The sequence below is a fragment of the Bos taurus genome, chromosome 9, assembly GCF_002263795.3.
Source record: "Bos taurus isolate L1 Dominette 01449 registration number 42190680 breed Hereford chromosome 9, ARS-UCD2.0, whole genome shotgun sequence".
Taxonomy (NCBI): Eukaryota; Metazoa; Chordata; class Mammalia; order Artiodactyla; family Bovidae; genus Bos; species Bos taurus.
Genome location: NC_037336.1, coordinates 60,985,144 through 60,995,757, shown reverse-complemented (window position 1 = coordinate 60,995,757; position 10,614 = coordinate 60,985,144). Strand labels below are relative to the sequence as shown.

General features: G+C 41.2%; 1 non-coding gene across 1 annotated transcript; it reads left to right on the top strand.

Annotated features, from left to right (window-relative positions):
* Positions 1-9,705: 9,705 nt before the first annotated feature.
* TRNAY-AUA (transfer RNA tyrosine (anticodon AUA)) lies at positions 9,706-9,778 on the top strand. The gene has a single exon. It is a non-coding gene; the product is annotated as a tRNA-Tyr (tRNA).
* The last annotated feature ends 836 nt before the right edge of the window (positions 9,779-10,614 follow it).

Here is a 10,614-nt window from a genome sequence, read left to right as displayed (position 1 = left end):
AATGTGTATAGTTTTAATTTAAAATAATAAATAAGTTATGGAACCCTAATTGTTTATATGACATAAAAATGTATGTTCCTCCTATTTCCAAATTTGATTTGAGGCAATGAAGTGTAAAGAAGTGTGGGGAACTGCTCTCTAGTTGGAAGTCTGGAAGAGGGCTGTTGTCAGGAAGGGACAACCAAAGAGCGTTACACAGAGGGTTAGGCTCCCCCAGCCTCTAACCAGGTCCTTAAACCAGTTCAGATGGTAATTGCTGCTCTGTGCTTTACCCTTCCCTTGGCATTTTTGGGTACTTACCAAAGCGAAAGTGAGAGTCACTCAGTCGTGTCCGACTCTTTTCGACCCCATGGACTATACAGTTCATGGAATTCTCCAGGCCAGAATACTGGAGTGGGTAGCCTTTCCCTTCCCCAGGGGATCTTCCCAACCTGGGGATTGAACCCAGGTCTCCCGCACTGCAGGCAGATTCTTTACCAGCTGAGCCACAAGGGCAGATACTCTTACTTAAGGAAGCGAAGAAAAGGCTTAGGTCAAGACTAAATACTGTGCCTGTCACCAGGCTCACGGACATATTCATATTTACCCTAAGACTAGACTTTAGCTAGATGCATTTAGTGAAAGTATCGCTTTAATGAATCATTGCCTTATGGCATTAAATGGTACCCCTCAAGGCTTGGGAGAGTTAATGTTCTCTCTAAATTGCCAGAGAATTCCCAAGGGGTATACCACTGGCAAAATCTGATGACTGTTTAATAACTATAGCCCCTGTTGTATAGCAGAGTTATATGTATCATTCTTTGCAGCAATTACTACTTCCTTTCCATTTAATACAGTTTTAATGGGAATTCCCTGGCTGTCCAGTGGCTACCACTCTGTGCTTTCACTACCAAGGGTGCAGGTTCAGTCCCTGGTCAGAGAACTAAAATCCTGCAAGCCAAGGAGCGTGGCCAGTACATAATAATAATAATAATAATGCAGTTTCAAAATTACACTTTATATTCACCTAAAAGAGGTATTAATTATGCGATGTGATAGAAGTGTTAGCAAATGTTAATCATGTTGCCATACATAAATGTATCAAAAAAATGTTATACACCTTAAATGTAGGCAGTGTTATGTCAGTTCTAGCTCCGTAAAATAAATAAGTAATTAATAAATGCTGCCAACAAAGGTCTGTCTAGTCAAGGCTATGGTTTTTCCAGTGGTCATGTATGGATGTGAGAGTTGGACTGTGGAGAAAGCTAAGCGATGAAGAATTGATGCTTTTGAACTGTGGTGTTGGAGAAGACTCTTGACAGTCCCTTGGACTACAAGGAGATCCAACCAGTCCATTCTGAAGGAGATCAGCCCTGGGATTTCTTTGGAAGGAATGATGCTAAAGCTGAAACTCCAGTACTTTGGCCACCTCATGCAAAGAGTTGACTCATTGGAAAAGACTCTGATGCTGGGAAGGGTTGGGGGCAGGAGGAGAAGGGGACACCAGAGGATGAGATGGCTGGATGGCATCACTGACTTGATGGATGTGAGTCTAAGTGAACTCTGGGAGTTGGTGATGGACAGGGAGGCCTGGCGTGCTGCGATTCATGGAGTCGCAAAGAGTCGGACACAACTGAGCGACTGAACTGACTGACTGACAATCTAATGCTTCTTGTTTTTCCCTGTAAGAGAGACTTTGATTGGAAAATACTTTAGGAAAATTAGGTTATTTCTCATTTAAATAATATCATTACTTTACCTAGCTCACTTTTCAAAAGTAAATAAATGTTAAACTTTTTCATTGAAATCACAGTTCCATAGAGAATATAGCATGAAAAATTCAGAATCCTTTTTTAATTTGCTAAAACTTGTTGTAGTGGACAAATCTTTCAAATCGGCCACCTGTAAGTTATGTTTAAAATAAAAGCACTTACGATTTTATTTCTAATGTTTGAAACTTTACTCCTAAGCCCTGTCTCTGGGAAAATTGCTGATAACTCACTTGTCATTTAGCATTTAGGTGAAAGTGAAAGTTTAGTTGCCCTGTGACATGTGAGATCTTAGTTCCCTGATGAGGGGTGGAACCCACATCCCCTGCATTGGAAGGTGGATTCTTAACCACTGGACCACCAGGGAAGTCCTAAGGATAGCCCTATTTCTAATTACCATGGATAATCAAGAGATACCAAGGCTGGTTTATAAAAGCAAACAATGTATTTTTGTTTTTCACTCTGAACACACACACACACACACACACACACACATATATATAAAATTGAAATAGAGCTGATGTACAATAGTATATTAGTTTCAGGAGTACCACATAGCAATTGGACATTTACATATATTATGAAGTGATCACCACAGTAAGTCTGGTGATCATCCATCCCCATACAAAGCTGTTACAGTATTATTAACCATATCCTTATACTGTATATTACACCCCTGTGGCTTATTTTATAACCGGAGGTTTATACCTCTTAACGTCCTTGTTTCATCCACCTTTCCACCACTTTCTCCTCTGGCAACTACCCATCCAGTTGTTCTCTGTATCTATGAGTCTGTTTTGTGCAATATGTATTTGTTATTCTACAGCAAACCTACAATGCCTGAGGCTGTATAATATCACTAACTTTTTTTCCAGTTCTTAAATGGGTCAAAATAGTCTCATTATCAAATCTGTAATTAAAGAGTCAAATCATGAAAAATTAGTATATTTTAATCAGTTTAATTAACTAGTTTTGTTTTTGACTATCATAGTGGAGAATTAGACGTAAATGAAAATTAAATTGTACTTGGATATGCATGAATGTGTTGAAATTTGGAAGATGAAAAGTACTTTGGAGAAATAAATTCCACAGTAATGAAGTCAGCTGGTCTCATCTTATGCTGTGAACTAATTCTCCAACAGATGGTGCTAGCTTGCCTCTAGTGACAGCTATTCTGGTCTATCCTCCCTTAAAATGTACCATGACCTTGATGGTGTTGATGGTAGAAAGTGATGTGGTGATTTGAATAGAATGTCTTGTAAACATTCTTCTATTGCCCCTGAACTTTGGTTAATAAGACATCATTTCACACAATCCAATTGGAGAACATATCCTCTTATGAGGATTATGAACATTTCTTCCATGATAGTTCAGCTGGTAAAGAATCTGCCTGCAATGCAGGAGACCCTGGTTCAATTGCTGGGTTGGGAAGATCGCCTGGAGAAGGGATAGGCTACCCACTCCAGTATTCTTGGGCTTCCCTGGTGTCTCAGATGGTAAAAAATCCGCCTGCAATGCGGAACACCTGGATTCGATCCCTGGGTTGGGAGATCCCCTAGAGGAGGGCATGGCAACCCACTCCAGTATTCTTCCTTGGAGAAACTCCATGGACAGAGGAGCCTGGAGGGCTATAGTCCATGGGGTCGCAAAGAGTCGGACACGACTGAGTGACTAAGCACAGCATAGCTATAGGAAACCATTTTAAAGGTAGTTTATATGATAACAATGAGTATTATTTAACTTTTTCAGAAAAGTCAAATTAGAGAAGGCTTGTCTCTTTATATATCCCCCCAAATTACACCAAATCTCAAAAATGTTGGAGGTGGGTGTTTCTTCCTAACTTAATTTGACAAATATCTAGTGATCTACTAAACATAGTACTAGGATGAAAATAGATGTTTCCTAATTCTGAAGGACTTAGTGCAATTTCCTGGCGTTAAGTCATTTTCACATATCCTATAAGAGTTTTGCCATAGTGATGCACTTTGTTACTATTATAAGCTATGTTTCTTTAAATTATCTTTTATTTTAAAAGAAAAATCTATTGTTGATATTAATTTTTTAAATTTCACAGACAAAAAGCAATCATCAGAAAATATCATGAAGTGGACTTATCTAGTGGTCCAGTGGTTAAGGCTCTGTGCTTCCAATGCAGGGGGCGCGGGTTCAATCCCTGGACAAGGAACAAAGAGCCCACATGCTGTGCGGTGAGGTCAGAAAGTAAAAAAAAGAAAGAAAAGAAAATATTTTGAAGAAATATATAAACTTCAGCCAATTTAAGTAGGTATCTACATAATTTCAAGCCTGACACCTGCTCTCTCTTTTAAAAGGGAAATTAATCACTCAATAATAGATGTTAAAGCCATGCATGTATGTGTGCCTGCTTAGTCACTCAGTCATGTCCGACTCTTTTTGACCCCATGGACTATAGACTGCCACGCTCCTCAGTCCATGGGATTCTCCTGACAAGAATATTGGAGTGGGTTGCCATTCCCTTCTCTAGAGGACCTTCCCGACCCTGGGATCAAACCCAGGTCTCCAACCCAGGTCTCCTGCACTGCAGGCGGATTCTTTACCATCTGAGCCACCAGGGAAGCTAGTAACTAGCACAAAACTAAAACTTCCTCCCTAAAGTATTAAAAGGGGAATAACTCTCACACTATGCAATTCAATATTTAATGTCATATCGGTGGAACACATAAAACAATTTACAGTACCACTGGTGGTAAGTGTTTTACCTTTGGGGGAACATTCTAGCTAGAGAAAGAGAGAGAGTGATGCATGTAAACAAATCATTATTATACAATTTCATTAGCACCACATACAGATATTTCAAAGTACTATGAAGGACATGATAGAAACAGATTAGTTTTCTATGGGGACCACAATTTATTTTAGATAAAACTGACGTTTGAGCTATTTATTGAAGGATAAGTACAATTTTACTGAGGAATAGAGAAATCAGGGCATTTCAGGGAGATAAGCAAAGGGACAGTGTGGTGGGAACAGTATGGTGTGCTGAACTACGGGGGAGGAAAGAATGAATGGTAAAGAGGTTGGAATGGAGATCAGGAGCCAAATTTTGAGAGGATCTGCACGTATATCATGCCAAGGAGCTTTGGCTTAATCCTTTGGGCAATGGAACTCCAGCACAAGTTTTTAAGCAGGGGATTAAGAAGATCAGATCTGTGTTTTACAAGGCTGATTCTGACAGAAATGCGGAGGATGAATTGGAAGGAATAGTGAAGTAGAAACTGGCACAAACAGATCAGTTAAAAGGCTCTTACATGTGGTATGTTTTCTGTTAAAAAAAATATTTCTTAAGTCAGACAGAGAAAGACAAATACTACAGGATCTCACTTACCTATGAAATCTAAAATAAAGGAGCTCATAGATACAGAGAACAGACTGATGGCTGCCAAAGCCAGGGGGAAGGGGCTGAAGAAAATGCATGAAGGTGGTCAAAAGGTACAAATCTCCAATAGTGAGAAAATAAGTCCTGGGGGTAAAATGTGCGGCATGGTGACTAGAGTTCACAATACTGTATTATACATTTCAAAGTTGCTTAAAGTAAATTTTAAAAGTTGTCATCACAAGTAAAGAAAAATTTTTATCTGTGTGTGGTAATGCATGTTGATGACACTTTCTGTGGTAGTCATTTCACAATATCTACATACATCAAATCATTATGTTGTACACCTAAAACTAATACAATGTTACAAGTCAATTATACGCAAATATGCTAAGTCGCTTCAGTCATGTCTGACTCTTTGTGATCCTATGGACTGTGACCTGCCAGGCTCCTTTCCAGGAAAGAATTCTTGAGTGGGTTGCCATTTCCTTTCCCAATGTCAATTATACCTCAATTTAAATACTATTTCTTAGCTTTGTTCACTGAAAAGGCTTAGCACCCTGAAAGCGTGGACTATAGTCTTTAAATATAATTTTTTTTCTCAAAGGAACCATGACTGTGAAAGAATGGCTAATGTCAGGTCTGGGGAAAGAAATGTAGAAAATAAGTCTAGAATATTTTGTAAAATCAGAAGTAAAGAAGCTATCAAAGTCCTCTGGTGTCCTGTCAAAAGGATTCAAAAGTCAGTAAGAGCTAAAGAGGGGACAATTTGAGTATCAATAAGTGCGATAAATTAAAGCATCATTTATTTGTAAGTGTGCAAGGTCCCACTCATACTAAAAAATAAGTCTGATTGATCACCTTTTGAACCTAACTTCTCTGTGTAAACTTATACCTCAAGGAAACCCAAATGGTTGATGAGAGAAGTTTTCTTTCAAAAAGTATTTCAGTCAGTAAAATAAAGAAGGAATGATAGAATTAAAGAAGGAACAATAGAATTAAAGTGAAATTTCTCAGTGTCCGACTCTTTGTGACCATGGACACAAAGCCCATGGAACCCACCCGGCTCCTCCATCCATGGGATTTTCCAGGCAAGAATACTAGAATGGGTTGCCATTTCCTTCTCCAGGGATAGAATTAAAATATCACAATTTTGCAACTTCTAGAGAAATAATGGATCTAGGCAATGACCATGAATGGCTGTTCAATTAACACAAAGAAACAACCAGTTATATGCCCTCTTGAAGGAAGTTCATATCAGTATACTCTTGCAAAAACATTGAGGGATCCAGCCTATAGCTCAGCACTGCCTAACAGAACTTTATTTGATATTGGAAGTATTCTGTATCTGTACTGTCCAATACCAGAAGAAAGCAGTTAACAAGTTTCACTATGTGGGAATCTATAGGAGTAACTACCCAGTTTCTTTAACAAATAAATTGCAAACATTTTTTAAAAGGATGGAAGCTAATGTGAACTAGAGGATGTGGTGGCCTCTTATTTTGTGGTTGAGGACCCCTGGCACTCAATGAGGGGTTCTTGCTGTAGAGCTAGGGGGCTGCCTTGTTGATGTGAGGTCAGAGGCGGTGGAGTGAATGGGGAGCTAGAGGGGTGGGCTGATGATGTCCAATCATGTGTGTTTGTACAATGGCATTCAACTCAGAATGAAAGACATGGACCAACATGGATGAACCCCAAACACATGATGCTGAACAAAAGAAGCCAGATACAAAACAATACGTTCTCGTGATGCCATTTATGCCAAGAGTTCAAATTAACATCTGTTGATAAAAATCAGAGACGACTGCCTTCAGGAAGTAGGGATTCCTGGAAGGGGGAATGAGGGAACTTTCTGAAGGTGATGAAACTGTCCTACATCCAGACTGGCATGTTGGTTATACAGGTGTATATATTTGTCAAAAGTCATCAAATTATATACATTTAAGATATGTATTCACAGAACATATATTTTACCTTAATAAAAAATAATGTTTCAGGACTTTTCCTGACTCTGAGTTCTACTGCTGGGGGCACAGGCTCAATCCCTAGTAGGGGGACTAAGATCCCACATGCCACATAGCATGGCTTGAAAAAAGAAAGGTAATGTTTTTTCTTTTTTTAATTAAGAAGAGAGGAGGGGGTCAGTGGACAGTAACTGTAAGAAACTAAAAACTTGATCCATCCATTCTTTGGGGCTTCCTTGGTGACTCGGTAGTAAAGACTCCTGCAATGCAGGAGACACAGGAGACGTAGGTTTGATCCCTGGGTCAAGAAGATTCCCTGGAAAAGGAAATGGCAACCCACTCCAGGATTCTTGCCTGGAGATTCCCATGGACAGCAAGCAAGGCAGGCTTCAGTCCATAGGGCTGCAAAGAGTCATATAAGACTGAAGTGACTTAGCACGCATCCATTCTCTGAACCAGCTCCACTGGTGGCTTGCTTGGGTTGCTAGTGTGGGATGTTGCCAGTGTAACTAGAGGGATCTCAGAAGTTTTCATGAGCTGGGTAGGGGTGTGGTTATTCTACAGGACTCTGTGGTGGGCTTCAGTCTCATGGGAGGGATTTAAGTCACTCTAGAGTTTGGCTTCAGGCATCCTTGGGAAGCTACAAGCAGTGGTGGTGGAGCCCTGGCTGGGTGAGGGGCACCCAGGCCCTGCCCTCTGCAGCCTCCAGCTGGAGTCTGAGATATGTGCACCAGTCATCAGCCTTTTGGTAGGTCTCATATGTGGCGCTAGTGGTAAAGAGCCTGACTGTCAATGCAGGAGACCTAAGAGATGCTGGCTCGGTCCTTGGGTTGGAAAGATCCGCTAGAGGAGGAAATGACAACCCACTTCAGTAGGCTTGCCTGGAAAATCCCGTGGACAGAGGATCCTGGCAGGCTCTGGTCCATAGGGTTGCAAAGAGTTGGACACGACTGAAGCAACCTAGAATATTTGTTCAGACTTGTTGTCTAAAAGCTGACTTTATGTGAAACAGGAAATGCTGCTTTTACAAATGCTGGCTGAAAAATCACAAACTGGTAGCACTAATTTAAGAGAAGTATCAACTCCTTGGCAAGGATGGCACTGTGCAAAGGGGGGATACAGCGACTGGGTCATCTCTGGAGAATAGAAGCCTAGAGAAAGAGTTATCAAAGATTCAGAGCCTAGCAGAATCAGAGGGAGTACAGACGAATACTAACTGTATCCTAAAGGAGGAAATAATAAAATAATACTTACCTAGTAAAAGTGAGAGATGAAGAGAGATCCAGATACTCAGGAAAAAAGGAGATGATGACTAGAGTTACAAGACTGATCCAGTCACTGAAACAGGAGCGAACACATCTCAGTAAACTTCAAACAACAGCTTCCTTGCTGTCCCTCCAAACTGTGGGCCTTGGTCTGAAAGCAGAGGCCTCCCGTGCTGCCAGGCCACATATACCCACCTCCCCTCCAGTATGACCTTGTCATTGCCCATGATGAAAGCAAACAGTTCCTGCAGAGACCTCCCATTCTTTCTCTTCTTCCTCTGGGAGGTGCTCATGGACAACCCCCCACCCCCACCTTCTTGGATTGGAGTTTCTTCTCAACCCTCAAGCCCTAAAAACAGAAGTGAATTCCTTTGAAGTTAATCCAAATTTCAAATGAACCAACTACTGGAACCAACATCAAGAAACTAGAGACTTTTACAAATTATGTCTCTTCAAAAGGAATTTTAATCTCATTCGTCAGCATTTTAAAAACTGATGCTACTTCCAGAACCATACTTGTGCTCTAATTAACAATAAATAGGGATTTCCTTGGTGGTCCAGTGACTAAGACTCAAGCTCCCAATGCAGACGGCCCAGGTTCAATCCCTGGTCAGGGAACTAGATCCTGCATGCCACAACTAAGACCCAGTACAAACAAATAAATAAATAAAATAAATATTTTTAAAAATCAATAGACCTTTAGTTCTCTGAATAGGGTTTTGTGAAATTATTTTTATATAAATTTTATAATTATTTTTACTTTTCACTATATATTATGTTTTCCTTAATTATACGTGCAGTTTATCAATAGCATACAATTCCAAGAGGATTCTATAGTTCTTTAGAGAGTCCCAAGCAGGACTGAGGGCTTCCTTCATGGCTCACATGGTAAAGAATCCGCCTGCAATGCTGGAGACCAGGGTTCAATCCCTGGGTTGGGAAGATCCCCTGGAGGAGGGCATAGCAACCCACTCCAGGATTCTTCCCTGGAGAATCCCCATGGACAGAGGAGCCTGGGGTCCATGGGGTCGCAAACAGTCAGACACGACTGAGCGACTAAGCACAGCACAAGTAGGATCAAGCCTGAGCTCTATAGGGTAGTAACCATTCAATAACATACATTTTATTGGCTCTCTCTCCTTGCCTGTATCACTCTGCTTTTTCCGGGATTAGCTTCCAAATAAGTTACATGCCCCTGAGAGTATGTCTCTGGTTCTGCTTTCAGACAAAACTAAGCTAAGACATTGGAATGTACAGCCAGCCACACCATATGTAACTAGGCCCTTCAGGCTGACTTTCCCCTGCCTTCTCCTACCAGAGTTGTGGACACTGCCATCAACAAATGAAACTCAGTCACATCCTTCTGAACTTCGACTTCCCTGGTGGCTCAGGTGGTAAAGCGTCTGCCTATAATGCAGGAGACCTGGGTTCAATCCCTGGGTCAGGAAGATCTCCTGGAGAAGGAAATGGCAACTCACTCCAGTATTATTGCCTGGAAAATCCCATGGACAGAGAAGCCTGGTAGGCTACAGTCCATGGGGTCACAATGAGTCAGACACGATCGAGTGACTTTACTTCGCTTCATCTGAACTGCAGTCTCCACTGTCAGAGAGACAGCACATAATGGGGACAATGTCATCCCCAGGCACTGGATGCCTCTGCTCTATGAATTCTCTAGACTCCTCCCATCCTGCCCCTTTTCAAATGTTCCTGAATGTATCAGTCACATTAAATCAATGAAATAGATGTAACTGCTCCTTCCTTATTCCATTGCTTCTCTGACACCACCCAGGAAATTATGGGAACCTTTGGTCTTGAGTGTCCCTCAGTTGTGCTGCCATGTCAACGGGTTGTCTGGTAGCAGTCTAGTAATTCATTTTCAGTAGAGAAGTCGCAAGCAGCTATGTTGGGTAATTTTAGGAGCTGAGAGCCTGGATTTCTGCACTTAAGCCAATCCTGATCTATGTCAGAGGCCATCTCATTAGAGCTGGGAGCACCCTATCAATCTTGTTGTGCACAATAAACAAGACAGAGCACACGATAGCACAGAATACCAGACATGAGCACTGTCTTTTTTTTAATCACCTGCAGTCTTTCAGGCTAACATATGCTTCCTTGAACTGAGAGCTTCAGAAATAGCATAAATCCCAGTTGCAGGCATCTCTGGGATTTACTGGAGAAGGAAATGGCAACCCACTCCAGTATTCTTGCCTGGAGAACTCCATGGACAGAGGAGCCTGGTGGGCTACAGTCTGTGGGGTTGCAAAGAGTTGGACACGACTGAG